The sequence below is a fragment of the Phascolarctos cinereus genome, unplaced genomic scaffold, assembly GCF_003287225.1.
Source record: "Phascolarctos cinereus isolate Bilbo 61053 unplaced genomic scaffold, phaCin_HiC Scaffold_8;HRSCAF=390, whole genome shotgun sequence".
NCBI lineage: Eukaryota > Metazoa > Chordata > Mammalia > Diprotodontia > Phascolarctidae > Phascolarctos > Phascolarctos cinereus.
Window position 1 is genome coordinate 32,863,126 of NW_027556291.1, and position 18,786 is coordinate 32,881,911.

An 18,786-nucleotide genomic window follows, 5' to 3' on the forward strand; every position below is an offset into this window, starting at 1 on the left:
CATTTCCCCATTACATTTTAATTGGCTTGGGCCACCTGTAAGCTTTAACCAGCCTCGAGTCTGACACCTCTGTCCAATACCACACTGCCTCCAGCATTCCATAGATACTCCAATGTGAAGCTGATTCTATAGCTTCCATAATCACTTAGCTACCACTGACTAGAAAGCCAAAGCACAATTCACTCACTGACTTCTGCTGATCAGGGGTCAGACTTTCCAACCCAAGCCAGAAGGTTTTCTGGCTATTATACCTTCCCCTTCAGTGAAGCAAACAGTAGACAGTGGCAGGATACATTCTCAATCTCATCTAAGAAAATACACTGGTTGAAGTCTTGGGTATATTATTTACTTTCAGGATTCTTTTATTGCCAGTGAGAAGTAAGAGGTTTGCAAGGGGGAAAAAAGTACTCAAACCAAAGTACAACACAAAAATAATATATGAGTTACAAGAAGAAAGAATTAGCTCTTTGTGAACAGAATTCAGGGAGAAGAACAAGGACCAGGATTCCTGAGTCAATTTCCACATTTATTACGGCATTTTGAAATTATTATTTTAGTATATTCATTGGCAAACCAGATTAAGTAATTCCACTACAGCAAACAAAACTCAGACCCTGCATATGACAAGCATGATGAGGAAAATAAAAAAAAAAACCTTCTTATTTTAGTTTTCAAAAACAAAATTAAGAAATTGTCATAATTAACTTACTATAATGGAATGCTTCCTCAGGGTTATAACAATACATAACTACATGTTGTCTTTAGCATGAAAAGAAACTCAACACCATTAATCTTAACAATTTCCTCTAACACCCTGTAATCTTACAGCAAAGGCTGAAATTAGCCGAACTATCACGAAATTATCTGGAAGAGAAATTTCAGAACAGGCAGGTAGCGTCCACTCAACTATGTAAAAACACACCATGTGACACTTTACTAAGAATGGATTCCATAAGAAGGGGAAATCTGGTTCCTTTTCAGAACACATTTCCAAGTCAATGGGAAATATTGAAACAATTTGCCAAATGGTCAATCACACATTTTTAAAAATGCCACCATGTGGCAACGAATTGGAAATTGAGAGGATGCCCATCCATTGTGGAATGGCTGAACAAGTTGTGGTATATGAATGTGATGGAATACTATTGTGATATGAGAAATGATGAGCAGGCAGACTTCAGAAAAATTTGGAAGGACTTGTATGTTCTGATGCTGAGTGAAGTGAGCAGAACCAGGAGAACGTTGTACACAGTAACAGCCACGTTGTGCGATAACTAATATTGATACACTTAACCATTCTCAGCAATACAAGGATCTAAGACATCTCCAAAGCCCTCAAGATGGAAAATGCTATCCACACACAAAGAAAGAACTACAGAGTTTGAATGCAGATCGAAACATACTATTTGCTTCTTCTGTTGTGTTTTGTTTCCTCTTTCTGGTGGTTCCTCCTATTGGTTCTAATTCTTACTTACAACATCACTAATGTGAAAATATGTTTAATAGGAATACATAGCCTATATCAGATTGTGTGCTGTCTTGGGGAGGGAGGGGGAGAAAAATTTAAAACTCAAAAGCTTGTGGAAGTAACTGTTGATAATTCAAAATAAATTAATTAAATTTAAAAAAAATTTAAATGCCACCATGATGGCTAAGGACCATGAGCCAGGATGACATTTCTTTGGTTCTAAGTGCTTTAATGTTCAGTAAAAGACTCCACTAGCTTAGAGGAAAAAAAAAAAAAGAAAAGAGAAGAGAATGCGACAAGTTGGCAAAGAAAAAGGAAATGTCTTTCGCATAGTAGGCACCGAAAAATAGTTGTTCAATTGAATAGTACAGCAAGTCCTGATAGAAAAGACTCACGCTGTAGGAGGCCACAAAGTGAGTCAAGAACTCATATCTCCTGACCTCCAGTCCAGTGTCCAGGTTCAGTCTCTCGGTTCTGTATGAAGCTCACCTGACAATTAGCTGGCTAATACTCTCCAAATTCCAATGAGATTGTTTTATATCAGAAAAACAAAGCAAAACAGCTAGGAAAGTTAAATGTAGAATATGACACAGACACATTCACATACATTCAATGCATTTGCGGTTCTGCCCTCTCCATACTCCATCCCTACCTCCTACTTTTCCATCTTTCCCATGGAGACTACTGTGGGCTCAGAACTACATCAGTTAGATATAGCATCTCTCAGGGTTTATAATCACAGAATCATATTGCCTTGGGATGTAATAAACTCTGGAAGTGTTTAAGTAGAGGCAAGACAGTAACTTTTTAGGGGTGTTACAAGTCAGGTATAAGTTGGACTATGTAGCCACTTCCTACAATAAGATTATGTGATTCTAAAAGGCACGAGTGACTTCTGAAGAGGACTCAGGGTTCAAGTCCCAGGAAGGTTGTAGAGCGGATAAGGGAGAGAGTTAAATGTGGTTCATGAAAATGAGTTCAATGATATCTCACCAAGGTGTTAATAGCACTGGAACCTTGAAAAAAATGGGGGAAGCAGACAACAGTGACAGTCCAATATCCAAAATTGCCAAGGAAGCTGCCCTTTTCCAATTTTATCCACTTCTAAGATTTGGCTGATACTGACTGTTAGCACCACTGACCCCTCTTGATTAGCCATGTCTAAAGGCCAAAATGAAGTCTTTTCCATATCAGTGATATACTTGATTTCTACTTCTCAACCACATTCACTAGACCCCCAGCAACTAAAAGCTCTCTTGGCTAGGGTCTTCCTGACTCAGCTAACCCCTTGTTTCCCAGGATCCCCTGGGAAAATGAGTTTTACATGAAATCAAATACCCTGAGATTTTCATCCTACCTAGCTCTTTCTTGCAATTCTGGAAAGGACTGGCTGCAGCCATGTATCACAATCACTGATATCAACTAAAGATAAGCTACTCCTGTATAACACAAAATATCATTCAGGACAAATGACTGAGAGGAAAAATACATTTAATAATTTCCAGTGGTTGAGAAGGAGCAATAATTTATTTCCACATTAAATGCTAAAATACTTCCACATAACATAAAAGTAGATTTCTTATAAAGTGAATTCTTTTAGCAGGTAGGAAGACCAGGCAGATTAAGGATCTACAAAAGTATAATCACAGCCTTAGCAAAGAAAATAAAATTAATATTCTTTGCATCTAAGTGCTAATAGAGTGGATGGTTGAAGGTTACTCTTAAACACCTATTGCTACAATGGATGGGAAATATTCATTTGAAGCACAAGTAATAGAGAGCGGAAAATGTCATAGGTGTAGAGAGTCTCGAATCAATATTATGCCACTGAGGCAATGCCTGTGGGTAATGGCAAACATTTTAGGAGAGAGAAGAAATTAAATAGAGTTTGAAACAATAATCATTAGGTAAATCCTCATATCCATTTTAGGCAATGAAAGCTCTTTACTTCCCAATCTCGTTCCATAAAAATGAGACTGAATGGAAATACAACCGATCCCCGTTATTCACAAATTCCATATTTGCAAATCTACCTACTCACTAAAATACATTTGTAACCCCAAATCAAAACTCCCAACACTTTGCCTGTTATTTGCAGCCTTGTACAGAGCAGCAAAAAATTCAAGTTGCCCCATATTCACATTGCCAACTAAAGTCGAACAAAGCCCTACTCAGCCTTCTTGTTTCAGGTCTCATGTAAACAAGTATTTTTTTTGCAGTCTACTTAGTGCCACATATTTCCCACATTTGTGCTTTTCGCTTGTGCTTCTGCTGTCTAAAATGGTTCCCAAGTGCAGTGCTGAAGTGCTATCTAGACAGCCTAAGACGACTGTGATGTGCCCTACAGAAAAAATATATTATGTTAGATAAGTGCCATTCAGGTATGAGTTATAGTGCTACTGGTTGGGAGTTCAATATTAATCAATCGACAATATGGCACACCCAGAAAAAGGAAGAGGGAATTTGCATATAATTAGTCATTTGTAATATATACATTAAATAAGGTGTCTTTAAACAGAAACACAAGCAGCTAGGTGTTGCAGTGGATAGAGCGCTGGGCCTGGAGTCAGAAGGTCTAATCTTCCTGAGTTCAAGTCTGGCCTCACACACTTACAAGCTGTGTGACCCTGGGCAAGTCATTTCATCCTGTTTGCCTCAGCTTCCTCATCTGTAAAATGAGCTGGAGAAGGAAATGGCAAACCACTCCAGTATCTCTGCCAACAAAACCCCAAATGGGGTCATGAAGAGTCCAGACAGGACTGAAAAACAACAAACAGAAACACCCACAAAACAAGACTGGCTGATGAAAATGTGACCAGAAGCTTGCAATAACCCAACTCTTTATTTCCCTTCAGACCAATGCTTCAGAATTCAGTAATTTAGTGTTCACAGCAACTTAATAAAATATAAGTATGGCAAACAACGAGAATAGACTATAAATCCCCTTGTTCACTGTGACAAAATTGGATAATACATAGACTTTAAAAAAAGTTTTAAACTGGGCATTTATTGGATTATTGTTTCAAAATATTTCAATTAGATCTAGTAGTCAGACAATTAAAACATTAAGCATTGTATTGACTAATTATGAAAACCTGTCTTGTTTATCCCGATTTAAATAAACATCAACCACAAAGACGTTCAGTACGAACTTTGAAAAATGCTCCACACATACTTATCAGCTCTCAAGAAGGTGGGGAATCTTCCTAGGAATTCCTGGAGAATTCCGACAAGCCATAATCTTTACTAAGCATCTTTAGTGTCCGGTCAAGTGTTTCAGAATAAGAAGGGGAAAGGGAATGACAGCAAGCAAAAGAAATAAACAACTCCATGGCCTCTCCTCTACCCAAACAACTTTTCTACAGAATCAATTGGGGAATACCAGCCTGAGTCAAGCTAGAGAGGGAGGGACGTTGAAGGCAGGGCAACTCTGCTCAGCCCACCAGTGTCATGAATCTCACTCCAAGGAAACCAAAGCCTACTCAGGGATAGAGTGCAGGTTCAATATGTCTACAGGAAGCAAAAGTGGTGGAGTTTCACAAAACTTTTTTTTTTTTTCTGGTCTAGCCAAGATGTCGTCTCTGACCCAGTATTCTGTCTCCCTTCTACCCTGCCTGTTCTCAGAAACACCTTATTTTTAGAAACTTGGACATTCCAGGCAAGAAACTTCCAGATTCCTAGGTGATTGGCAACTCTGCAGGGGACCTAGGACCTCAGGGGTAGAAAATCAATGAGACTCACTGGGCAATCCTCCCCCTCACCACATACACGTACTTAAAACACCTGAGTTAGTCTGATCACAACAAGTCATGTCCAGAGAAGTCTTTGATCTGCCCAACATCATGGACTCAGGAGTCCTAGACCTTCTTGGTCTCTCTTCCCAAAGCCCAGAACTATGTGGCCATACCTGGCACCATTCAGTTTTTGATGGAGTCTTTTGGAGCTAGTCTGGTGTCAACATTTTTTAGATTTCATACTAAAAAACATTTTCCCATAAAATAGCAGCTCTTACCATAGCGGTTAGAGAAGGAACTACGAAGCGTCTAACCTCAATTTTTTTCTTAGCTCTTTTACAAAGTAATTGGATTCCTTTGCCTGGTATTTCCCAAGAGTGTAGATACAAGTGTATGAAAATATCGATTTCTTACCTTTTGGAGGATCTTCTTTAATTAAAGGAACTTTCCATTCTTAGGTTTGTTGGCCAGAGTGAGGCCCAGATTTTCAGCTGATCAGAGATGAGGCCTTACCTGAGGAGAGAGGGAAAGAAAATGAGGTTAAGTACAGTGATGGTGTCAGTTTCATGGTGAGTTATCACAGCTACCCTCCTGCTGAGAAAAGAGGTTGGACTGGGTTTCCTCTTGTTGGAGGAATGGCAGCCAGTACCAGTCATTTCCTTTTCCCGACCATAGCCTTTTCATGTTTGGTAATTCCCCCGCAGTGCTAGTGAAAGAGTCTCCCACACAGTGCTGATTTTATCACAATCTGTGAGGATGGCAGTGCCCAGAGCCATCACTAGCAACTTTAGCACCAAAGAATGTAGCAGAAAAGCCATCCCTGATTCAACTTTTTAAAACCAATTCAGCTGGGTGGCACAAGGTCCCAAAGTAGGAGGCAGAGATCACAGGATACAATTCATGGCAGAGGTCACAACTGGGGAAGGGAAGATGGTCACCTGATAGTTTCCTATTCGAATGCCTTATTCTTACTCAGTTTTTTCTACTTTTGTAAAGAACAACTACTGTTAGGGCCCTGTAAATTTCAGTGTCCTGGCTAGGTCTTCATACCACAGCAGGAGGAACATGGTGGCATATACTGCTTTGAAAACTGAGGGTTCTGTTTAAAGAGGACAGCGGATGCATATTTTCCTGTTAAGATGGAACAGAAGCAAAACAACAACACTCCCCTAGTCAGTTATTAATGCCCAGGATGGAAGCCCTGTCTACAGTCCCCCCTAGGAGGATCAAACAGTAAGGTATTCCCTTTCTAACTGAATTCCATGCACTCCATTAGGGTTTGATTAGAAAAGAGCTTCCCAATCTCTGGCTCATGACAAACTTTTATGCCCAAGGTCCTTACTTCTCAAATTAGCCAAATTTATATGAAGTCAATATAGACAAGCGGTACAGTGAACAGAGAGGGGTAGCCTTAGAGTAAGAATAACCTGTGTCCAAGTACCATCTCTAACACCTACTACCTGTGCGATCATGTTCTCAGGTCCTCAGTTAGCTCCTTCAGACCAGAAGATGCACAGAACTGAAAATCTGCATAGGTGGAGGGAGTTTCCCCATTGGAAATTCCCTACAATGAAGCACAGGCCTGGACTGAACCAACAGAAAAGAATCAAGTCAAAACTAGGTCCTGCTTTTCCCCACATCTTCCTCCTTACACTCCCCACCTCTCTTGCCCAGCTCCCCAGCCCTGCCTCTGTGAGTCATTGTGTAGAAGTTTTAGAAGGTGGACCAGTTTATAGGAGAAAATGTAGGTCATTTACTCTCCCACATACAATTTGGCACATACTCTGCCCTTCCCCTGAGGCTGCTTAACATTTGCTCTTTATATATTTTTATATTTACTGATCTATGTTCACACTGTCTCCTCCTAATAGAGTGCTTCCATAAGTATAGGGTCTGGCTTTTTTTGTTTCTATATCCCCAGTTCCTACCACACAGTAGGTGCTTAAGAAATGCTTCTTGAATCAAAGTCGAGTGAACCTTTGAATTAGATGGTGTCTAGGGTTTCTTTGAGCCCTCATGTTCCAAGTCTTAGACCCAGGAGTCCTCAAGGAAAACTTGGATTTCCTATACCTAACCCATGGAATGGACCAGATATGAGGAATTCCTACCACCCTTACCCAGTGGGTGGTGCCTTGTCCTCCACCTCTGACTTGAAAGATTCCCTCTTGAGGCTAAAACAACCCACCTCCTCCAGTGGCCCTCCAAAGTATACCATCTGGCTACAGGGTTTGTACAATTTGTTGGAATGAGAAAAAATAAAATATTGAACATTGTTTATCTAAATCTAACCAATTAAGCTCAATTCCATGCTGTCTACCTCCAGACAGAGAACTGATGGATTTTGAGTGTAGACTGATGCATTTTTTTCTCTTTATTTTTCTTGCTTCTCTTTTTATGCAACATGGCAAATATGGAAATATGTTTTGCAGGACTTCATACGTCTAGTAGGTATTGTCTTTTTTGCTCTCTCAGTGAGTGGGAGATGGGGTGGAAGGAGAGAATTTGAATTAAATTAAGTTAAATTAAAGCTATACAAAAGGCTTAACCCACCTCCCTCTTCTAAATTCTTGGGTCATATCTGTCTAGCACAGTAGCATGTCACAGGTGCCTCAGCCTGAGCTCCTTGGTCCCCACTCCTGCTCATTGAATCAACTACCATATGACCACTCCCTAGATCTACTAACCTCCATACATGAGCCAGTAGGCCCCACTGCCCTCACCCAACCATGGTCCTGCTCTACCCCCAAAGGATAGAAGTTTAGAAAAGTTGGCAGCACTTGTAAGTATTAAAGGCAGCACCTTTAACAATTAGGGAAGAGTGATCCAATTAACCATCAAAAAAATGATGAATACAAGGAATCCTGAGGAACCCAAGAAGACCTGTAGAAACCAATGGAGTAAAAGGAATAGAACGATACAAGCAATGACGCTAATAACATAAATGAAAAAGCAGGCTAAAAAAAGCCAAACTCTGAGTGACTGGAAAGACAGACCTTGGCCACAGAGATGATAAAATGCACTCTTCCTTCCCCAAAAGAGGCAGGGGACTGTAGGTACAGAATGAAGCCTGCACTATCAGACATGGTCACTGTGTCAGCTGGTTTTGCTCAAAAGGTTTTCTTTGTTCAATGTGTATATGCAGGGGTGAGGAAAAGATATATGCAGGAATGAATGTGATCTAAAAGCAAAAAGTTATCAAAGAAATATATTTTTAAAAATGAAAAACCCATCTTGTCCTCCTGGCTGGCAGTGTAAGGGCCAAGTCCCTCACTGATTAAAAAGGATTCATCTTTGGCCTTCCCATTTCATAGTACTTTAAGGGGTAAGGCAAGCACGTTGTCACAGTGCCCAAATTTTGCAGCTGAGAAAACTAAGACATGGAGAGAATCTGAGTCACACAGCAAGTTTTCCTAAGAGCAAGGATTAGAATTCTGAGTTTGCTATGTTACAGCAAAGTCAATTTGCCCTAGTACAGAAGCCCTCTGGGGTCATGTTGTTATTCTGTATGGGTGCATGTCCTGACATTATATGGACAAAACAGGCCAGGCATAACATCTATCATAATGCCTTGTAGAAGCTCAATAAGTATGAACTGATCTTCTGTGGAACATAAGCCATTCTCAAGCAGAGTTTCTTTGAGAAACTATCTAGGTCCAATTTTATGATGGCTCAAATCTTTCGCGTCCAACTGGTTTTTATGAAGATGCTATCAGAAGCTGCCTGAAGTGAAATCCCCGATGATTTCCAGGGTCTGAATTTTTAAATTTGATCTCTCTGTGAAGTGTTAAATGGGGAAAATATTGTTTTTATGGATCTAGAGGGACTTTTCAAAAAGAAAGAACACTTGAGAAAATGGTTGATGGCAGACCACACAACTTTCCCAAATCAAACAATGAATGGGGCCAAAGCTGGCTAGAGGACGTTGCTGTTTGCACTTAACTTAATCCTTTATTTGTGCCAATGGTGGTGGGGGGGGGAGCTGGCAGACATGTGTAGAGCTTGTGCATGAAAAGTGTCTTATTTTCATGATTTGCTGTTATGTAGACACTTATAAGAGCCCTTCAAGTTTCTATAAATGTGATTGATGAGGAAAGCTTGTGAAATGGAGTTTGGCAACTTAAGTAGACTCAATAAAGAAAGTCTTTCAGGAATAGGCCAGGTTAGCCACAGTTGACTCTTTAAGACTGCACACTTGGACCAAAGATACCCCTGCAAAGAGATGGAGTTGACCTCAAAATGCCAGCTGATGGTTGAAAATAAAACTCTGCTTTTGTTACATGGGAAATGGATACACTGGATTGAATCTCACACTTAGCAGACCAAAACCAAGACTATTAAAGAAAGAACGTTCTGGTGATTCCCCTCTACCTCCGTCTCCCACTGGAGCTTCAGCAGTGGCAATAAATCATGGCCTGGTGATCAGACTGCCCTGAGCTTGATATAAGTCTGCCCTTAGGGCCCACAAACTGACACTCAGATGCCAACATTAAAGCTCAGCCCCTTCAAATCAGAAAGTGTTGGGGAAAAAACCCTATAAGGTTGTCTCTATTAAAAATCTCTAATTTACATTAATCTGAGTGAGATTATAAAACATATATATAGTTTTATGTGTATATACCTATACGGATATTTACATACACACATGTGATTCTTAATGGCAGCTAGATGGCACAGCAGTGGAGCGAGACTGGCCTAGAGTCAGGAAGAGTCCTCTTCCTGAGTTCAAAGCTGGCCTCAGACACTTATTAGCTTTGTGACCCTGGGCAAGTCACTGCATCCTGTTTACCTCAGTTTCCTCATCTGTAAAATAAGCTACAAAAGGAACTGGCAAACTGCTCCAGTATCTCTGCCAAGAAAATCCCAAATGGGATCACAAAGAATTGGACATGACCAAACAACAACAAAATGTTAACTTTTTAAAAATGTCACCAAACTCAAGATTATCTCCTGTAAACACTGAAATAGGCTCAAATGGGATCTTAGTACCATAGGATTAGAGATCCAGAGTTGGAAGAGGCCTTAGATGTCATCCTGTACAATATCCTTATTTTACAGATAAAGAAACTGAGGCCCAGAGAAGTTAAGTGACTTGCTCAAGGACACAGGCAGTAAATGGCAAGAGCTACCATTTAAACCCAGGTCCAGTGACCCCCAAATCCAATATTCAAGGAATAGCAAGTAGGCCAGTATAGCTAGAATGTAGAACGTGTCTAGGGCATGAAATATTAGAAAACTAGAAAGGGAGGAAGAGAACAGATTACAAAGGTCTTTAACTCTCAAATATTTGTTAAGTTGTTTTTCAGTCATGCCTGACTCTTTGTGACTCCATTTGAGTTCAGTGAATATAGGGAGTGACAAGATCAGACTATGTTATACGAAAATTGCTTTGGTAGCTGTATGAAATAGGAAATAGAGTGGGGATAGACCTGAGTAAGGAAAAACAATTAGCAATTGTTCAGGGGAGAGGTGATGAGGGCCTGTTCTAGAGAGGCAGCTGTATGAGTGGAAAGGAGGAGGAACACATTAGAAATGTGGAGAATGTACAGAGGACAGGATTTGACAACAGATTGGATGCGTGGGTTAAGAGTTAGGCATCAAGGGGGCAGCTAGGTGGTGCAGTGGATAGAGCACCGGCCCTGGATTCAGGAGGACCTGAGTTTAAATCCAGCCTCAGACACATAACACTTACTAGCTGTGTGACCCTGGGCAAGTCACTTAACCGCATTGCCTAGGCAATAAAAAAAAAAAAAGAGTTAGGCATCAAGGACGACACAGAGGTTGTTAATCTGAGTAATTGGGAAGATGGTGATACCCTCAGCAATGACAGAAAAGTTGGGAAAAGCAGAGGGTTTTGGTTGGAAGAGGGAGGAGATGATAATGAGTTTTGTTTGGGACATGTTGAGTTAGACATCAACAAGACATCCAATTTGAAATGTCCAGAAGGCAGTATTGTAGCTCAGGAGAGAGATAAAGGTTAGAAATGTAGAACTGGGAATAATTCTACATAAAATGATAACTTAATCCATGGAAGCTAATGAAATCATCAAGTGAGATAGTTTAGAGTAAAAAGAGAAGAGGTATCAGGACAGAACCTTGGGGGATGCCTGTGGCTAGCCAACATGACATGAATGAAGATCCAGCCAAGGATACTGAGAAGGAATGGTCAGATAGGTAGAAAGAGAACTGGGAGAAAATGTGGTCATAAAAACCTAGAGAGGAAAGAATATTCAAGAGAAGAGGGTGAGCAACACTACAAAAGACCAGCAAGTATACACTGATTCTTCAAGGAGTTTAGACATGAAGAGAGATATTAAATGATAACTATTACAGGTGGTTAGACCAAGTGAGATATTCTTAAAGATGAGGGAGAAATAGGAGTATTTGTAGGTAGCAGAGAAGGAGCAAGTAGATGTGACTACCATGTGGAAGAAGTTATATATATGGGGGTAGAGTCAAGATGGCAGAGTAAGAGTAGTTACTTGCTTAAGCTCTCCCCCAAGCCCCCCCAAATACCTGTAAAAAATGGCTCTAAACAAATTCTAGAGCAGCAGAACCTACAAAAAGACAGAGTGAAACAAATTTCCAGCCATCCAGTTGATGGGAAAGGTCTGTTGCTAGGCTGGGAGAGGAACACTGTTTAGCGTGGACAGTGCAGGTAAAGATGGGTCCCAGGGAACCTGGAACAGGCCTCAGGAGACTGAATCACTAGCAGCTGTGGCAGTCTCCAGACTTCTCAACCCACAAACACCAAAGACAGCTTAGAAAGTCAGTGGGAAAGGTCTGTCAGACCTGGGTAAGAGAGGAGTACAGTTCAGCCCTGGCTCTAGTTCTGCTCCAGGGTGGTGGCCACAGTGGCAGCTGCTGCTTCTAGAGCTCTCAGCCCACAGACAGTAGCGAGGATCGAGTGGCTGATCACAGCAGGATTGCAGGGATCTCTCTGCTGGCACTAGGCAGGATTCTCTTGCTTTGCTCATGCTTGGATCTGGGTCTCAGTCCTGGGTGACAGTCTTGGGGCAAGGAGGAGCACTGGTGTGGTGGAGCTTGTGGCGGTGGGTGGTGCACAGACAATCCTACTCACAGTTCCAAGGCAAAAAAGAGTGCTTGTGGTCACTCACAGACCAGAGCACAGGCCAGGAAAGGAGTAAACACCTCGCCTTTGATCATACCACCCTGGAAAAACTGAAAATTTACAGGTTTTTCTGAAATTCAAGTATCTCTGAAAACAGCTGCACAAAACCTCTGAAGCTTGGGACTGTACATCCTCCACACTGGAAGCAGGGCTTTACCTTAACAAAGAGTTAAAAAGTCAAGCAATTGGCTGAAAACATGAACAAACAGTGGAAAAAAGCTCAGACTACAGAATCTTACTTTGGTGACGAAGAAGATCAAAACATACAACCAGAAGAAGACAACAAAGTCAAAACTCCTACATCCAAAGCCTCCAGAAAAATATGAATTGGTTTCAGGCTATAGAAGAGCTCAAAAAGGATTTTGAAAACCAAGTAAGATAAGTAGAGGAAAAACTGGGAAGAGAAGTGATGCAAGAAAATCATGAGAAACAAGTCAACAGCTTGCTAAAGGAGACCCAAAAAATACTGAAGAAAATAACACCTTAAAAAAATAGCCTAACCCAAAAGGCAAAAGAGATCCAAAAAGCCAACAAGGAGAAGAATGCTTTAAAGAGCAGAATTGGCCAAATAGAAAAGGAGGTCCAAAAGCTCACTGAGGAAAATAATTCCTTAAAAATTAGAATGGAGCAAATGGAAACTAATGACTTTATGAGAAATGAAGAAATTATAAAACAAAGCCAAAAGAATGAAAAGACAATGTGAAAAATCTCACTGGAAAAACAACTGACCTGGAAAACAGATCCAGGAGAGATAATTTGAAAATTATTGGACTACCTGAAAGTCATGATCAAAAAAAAAGAGCCTAGACATCATTTTTCAAGAAATTATCAAGGAAAACTGCCCTGATATTCTAGAATCAGAGGGTAAAATGGAAATGGAAAGAATCCACCAATCATCTCCTGAAAGAGATCCCAAAAGGAAAACTCCTAGGAATATTATAGCCAAATTCCAGAGTTCCCAGGTCAAGGAGAAAATACTGTAATCAGCTAGAAAGAAACAATTCAAGTATTGTGCAAACACAATCAGGATAACACAAGATTTAGCAGGTTCTACATTAAGGGACCAGAAGGCTTGGAATATGATATCTCGAAGGTCAAAGGAGCTGGGATTAAAACCAAGAATCACCTACCTAGCAAAACTGAGTATAATCCTTCAGGGGAAAATATGGATATTCAATGTAACAGAGGACTTTCAAGCATTCTTGATGAAAAGACCAAAGCTGAATAGAAAATTTGACTTTCAAATACAAGACTCAAGAGAAGCATGAAAAGGTAAACAGGAAAAAGAAATCATAAGAGACTTATTAAAGTTGAACTGTTTATATTCCAACATGGAAAGATGATATTTCTAACTCATGAGACTTTTCTCAGTATTAGGGTAGTTGGAGGGAATATACATACACACACACACACACATGTATATACATACATACACACACACAGAGGGCACAGGGTGAGTTGAATATGAAGGGATAATGTCTAAAAATAAAATTAAGGGGTGAGAGAGGATTGTACTGGGAGAAGGAGAAAGGGAGAGGTAGCATGGGGTAAATTATCTCACATAAAAGAGTCAAGAAAAAGCTTTTACAGTGGAGGGGAAGGGGGAAGGGAGGTGAGAGGGAATGAGCGAATTTTATTCTCATGGGATTTGGTTTAAGGATGGAATAACATACACACTCAATTGGGTATGGAAATCTGTCTTACCCTACAGGAAAATGGGGGCAAAGGGGATAAGGAGGGGTGAGAGAAGGGAGGGCATATTGGGGAGCGGGTAATCAGAAGCAAACACTTTTGAGAAAGGTCAGGGTCAAAGGAGAGAATAGAATAAATGAGGGGGCAGGATAGGAGGGAGGGAAATATAGTCTTTTTTCAATTTTTTTTTTTTGTGATACAATTGGAGTTAAGTAACTTGCTCAGGGTCACACAGCTAGTAAGTGTTATGTGTCTGAGGCCAGATTTGAACTCAGGTCCTCCTGACTCCAAGGCCAGAGCTCTAACAACTGCACCACCTAGCTGCCCCTGAAATATAGTTAGTCTTTCACAACATGACTATTACGAAAGTGTTTTGCATGACTACACATGTATAACCTATATGGAATTGCTTGCTTTCTCAATGAGGGTGGGTGGGGAGGGAGGAAGAGAGAGAATTTGGAACTTAAAGTTTTAAAAATAGATGTTAAAAATTGGGAACTGGGGAATAAGATATACAGGCAATGGGTATAGAAATCTATCCTGCCCTACAGGAAAATAGAAGTTGAAGTGGATAAGAGAAGAGGAGGTGATAAGAGGGAGAGCAGATTGGGAAAAAGGGTATTCAGAATGCATGCTGTCATGGGGGTAGAGGAGAGATGGGGAGAAAAATTAGAACTCAAAATCTTGTGTAAGTGAATGTTGAAAATGAAAAATAAATTTAAAAAAGAAAAAAAAAAGAAGTTGTATATACCTCCTTCTCCATTTTGTACCCCCCACACAAAGAAGAATCAGAGAAAGCCTTGCTGGCTTTGGCTATTATGAAGAAACAGAAAGGACCTCACAATGCCATTTCTGCTTAATGTAGAGATTCACTTGGTATCATTAGAGCCCTTGAAATATATTATAAATAGACATGTATTATGTGGTGGATGTTTTTTAAACACAGCATGATGTAGTAAAGAGAGCCAAGGAGATTGCAATACACAACTCACAGCTCCCTTCTTGGTAGCTGCTAATTCCATACCTTGCCCCTACTTGCCACTACTCCCCACCAACTGTTTGCACCTCAGGTAACATATTCCTAATTCCAGCTCTGAGGGCAGCCTGTGAATCTGTTTGAACCTCAAATAAAATCAGTCCATTTATGTCACTTTTTGACTTGTTAGCCAAAATGAGTACTGTTCACTCAAAGTGAGAGGCTGGGGGTGGTGATGGGAAGAGAAGGAATCAGTTGGGAAATGTGGCTGACTATAGTTCTAGAGAGTGACTGAGGCACAGGGACTGGAGTAGGGTTCACAGGAGACTGGTAACTGTAGGGTTTTGGAAGGATGATTAAAGGGGTTACCTAAGCTGGAAAAAAAAAGCAGGGTGCAGGGCAGGTCCAAGCTATGATAAGATGGGGCCAAGTTTGTCATTGGTACAGTGAACCAAATGGCTGAGAGGGAACAGACAGGAACATGGTCATCAAGCCTGCTTCCACCCACTACTTGGAACTTCTCCCAAGGCCCTGTCCTGGACCCTTTTCTCTTTTCACTACACACTATCTTGGTAATCTTATTAGCTTCCATAGGTACAATTATTATCTTTATGCAGAAGATTCCCAGATCTATATATCCAGGCCTAAGATCTTTCCATCACCAACTGCTTCTTGGACATCTCAAACTGGATGCCTCATAGACATTTTAAATTCCACACATTCAAAACAGAACTCATTATCTTTCCCTTCAAATTTCTCTTTTTTTCTAGTACTGACATCTTTCTATAGTTAATATGGTTCACATCTGAAAAGGTATACTCAGTTTCACTTTCCCTCCCCATCTCCATAATAATCAGTTACTAAGTCTTGTCAATTGCACTTCTACAACATCTCTTAAATCCATCCTCTTCTCTCCCCTTCTTTAGACCCTCATCACCTTTCACCTGGACTATTAGAATTACTTCCTAAGCAGTTTTCTGGATTCCAGATCTCTTTCTAATCTATCCTGTAGCCACGGGCTATATCTAGGTGTTGTTTCTTGCCCTCTCCTCAGCAGAATATAAGTTTCTTGAGGGCAGAGACTGTTCTGTCTTTGCACCTCTTGTACCTTGAGAAGTTCCTTGCTCATAGTAAGCATTTAATAAATGTTTTTCTTGAATCAAAAAAAACAAAAACAAAAACAAAGAAATGGGAAGCCTCTCTCCTATAAGCATGGAGTGATAATCTTTGAAATATGGCCACTTAATGGCATGGTGGCACAGTGGATAGAGCACTGGGCTTGGAGTCAGGAAGACCTGAGTTCAAATTCAGCCTCAGAAGCTTCTCAGTTTTGTGACCTTGGGCAAGTCACTTAACTTTTGTTTGCCAATGGAAAAGAAAATGGCAAACTACTCCAGTATCTGTGCCAAGAAAATCTCATAGACAGAGGTCCACAGAGTGAAGAAGAGCCAGACACGACTGAAATGACTAAACAACAACAACCATAAGTCTTTGCTAGCCTGCATCATTTCCAACAGCAGAAAATTTGCTCCTCAGCTTTAAAGAGGTGACCTCTCCAGCTTCCTTGCCTCAAGAATCATCTGAGTCAAAAACAGAAAGCCAATGGAGGCCCCAGGGGGATAATTGTCCTTCTGCATCCCTGGGGCCCCTCCACAGGATGGCTTGGTTCACTTGAGGGAAATAAAGGTACTTGTTGTTGGCAAAGAAGTAGAATGGTTTGCCATTTCCTTCTCCAGCTCATTTTACAAATGAGAAAACTGAGGCAGTCAGACTTAAGAGACTTGATCAGTCACATAGCTAGTAAGGGTCTGAAGCCAGATTTGAACTCAGCACTTCCTGACTCCAGGCCCTGGGCTCTATCCACTGTGTCACCTGGCTGCTCTTTAGTAAAGGTATGAGGAGTTTTATAAGTCATGTCCCACTCACAGGTATGAATGAGGTCTGCCTCTGATGTGTATAACGAAACATTAAGACACCGTGAGTTGTCCTAATTTTTACACAGAAACTCATTTTTCTAACATTGCTGGAAATCAGTCACTAGCAGATCCCAGGACTCAGTGCTCTGTGATTATGTCTGCCTCTACCCTATCCATTGCAATTCATAGCAATTGACTCTAGACTACTGGTGCTTAGAACAAATAGTTGTCAGATGTTTCCAAGAGCCTGACCCTGATCATGTGAAATCCGATGACTGCTTGTTTGGGCCAGCAATTCAGTCATAAGATCTTGAGTGGGACCTCAAGCCAGATCTCCCCAATTTTCCAGGATAACGTCAAAATACAAGGAGCCTTGAAATGCCTGATTAGTTTTCCAAAGTAGTGCTGTCCAATCATAATTACTAACTGCTTTAGTAGTTGACATCTTTGAGGGTAATGATTTTTGAGGGATGAAGAATTATGTTTGAAGATGGTTATATTAGTTAACCACACTATAATTCTCTTTGTTGGTTTGTAGGCATAGATTATGTTTTGCTGGATCGTGTAATATATTGGAAATTAGTTCTTATGATCTCCCAACAAAAGAAGAATTTCCTCCTGGGCAAATCAGCATTCTGCCCGATATGATTCTTCTATGTGGCCTTCTGGGAAGGGCTTCCTTGAGAAAGGAGTAGGAGCCTCTTCCCAATTACAACATTCTCAGCCAGGCAGGGATACTCTCACATACACTTAGAATCTACAAGAGGACACTGGATTATTTGTGTTCCATGGAAAAGAAATACATCTGTCACTGTCAGATTTGACATGATGGATGTGTTCAATTTAGGGGTTCCTTAAGTTGGGGGAGCCCAGTGGAGCAGCCCCACAATTATGTAATTATGATACAATATGAAATAGCAAGGAATATGTTTAGCAAGATAGAAGAGCCTCATCTCCTGAGTTCTGCTTTGTTTCTGCACCTTTTTCCCCATTTACTCACTTATATGGGAGAAAAGAAGAGATTTGAGGTTTGCAAACTAGGAAGCCCAAATCCCAGGACTGTTTTGTAGTTATTAGACAAATTTCAACTATGTAGTACATAGCTGAGCCTTCCAGGATTAAAATTGGGAGGCATTGGGAATGCTCACTATAATCCAAAGCTCATGGACACCCAAGGCCCAATGACTAAGAAGACTGGCCCAAAGAAAAGACAGCCTGGAGGGTGAAGGCACTAGCTACTTAGCCTGCACTTTGTTTTAAATACTTTGGCCCATGGGGCCGATGATCTCCCAAAGAGATGAGAGGACTCCTCACCAAACCCACAAGGCCCTTCCATTCTCTCCATAATATAAAAAGTCTTCTTCTGTGGAGGAAACATTCACTGGACTAAGGCAAAGACTTCAGTTTTTTCTAAAAGAACGTTGGCAAGAACAACCCTATGGCTTTTAGACTACAAGAATATTGTAACCCTTACTGAAGAGTAAGGTGGAGGCAGCCAATGATGTTAGCTTAAGCACAAGCTGGAGGCTTTTGGAGGCATCCAGCCAAGCAGCAGGCAGCAGAACTTCCAACTGAGACTCTGAATGGATAAGAAGGAGCTAGGAGCGCAGTATTCAGCAGAGCACCCAGCAGAAATGATGCATCAGTTAGCTGAGCAGTGTCTAGCAGAGCAAAATCTGGGGCAAACACGTGTGACTGAGGAGCATTGTTAGGGGGAGAATACAAGACCAGCAGGGAGAAGGCCTGGCGGAAATAGCAAACTGCACCCCTGGAAGACATGAGTGGCCCTGCAACACAGAAATTATGACTTGCCCTCCATACACACACCCTGGCCCCATGATTTCCTCTACACATGTGTGCCCTGGCCACAT

At 40.9% G+C, this 18,786-nt stretch overlaps 1 long non-coding RNA gene across 2 annotated transcripts in view; it reads right to left on the reverse strand.

Moving 5' to 3' along the window:
* Window positions 1-18,786, reverse strand: part of LOC144454981 (uncharacterized) — a 144,263-nt gene that overhangs the window by 113,029 nt on the left and 12,448 nt on the right. For both annotated transcript variants that reach the window (XR_013483568.1, XR_013483567.1), the window contains exon 2: window positions 5,617-5,715. This is a non-coding gene — a long non-coding RNA (uncharacterized LOC144454981). The remainder of the gene's footprint in view (window positions 1-5,616; window positions 5,716-18,786) is intronic.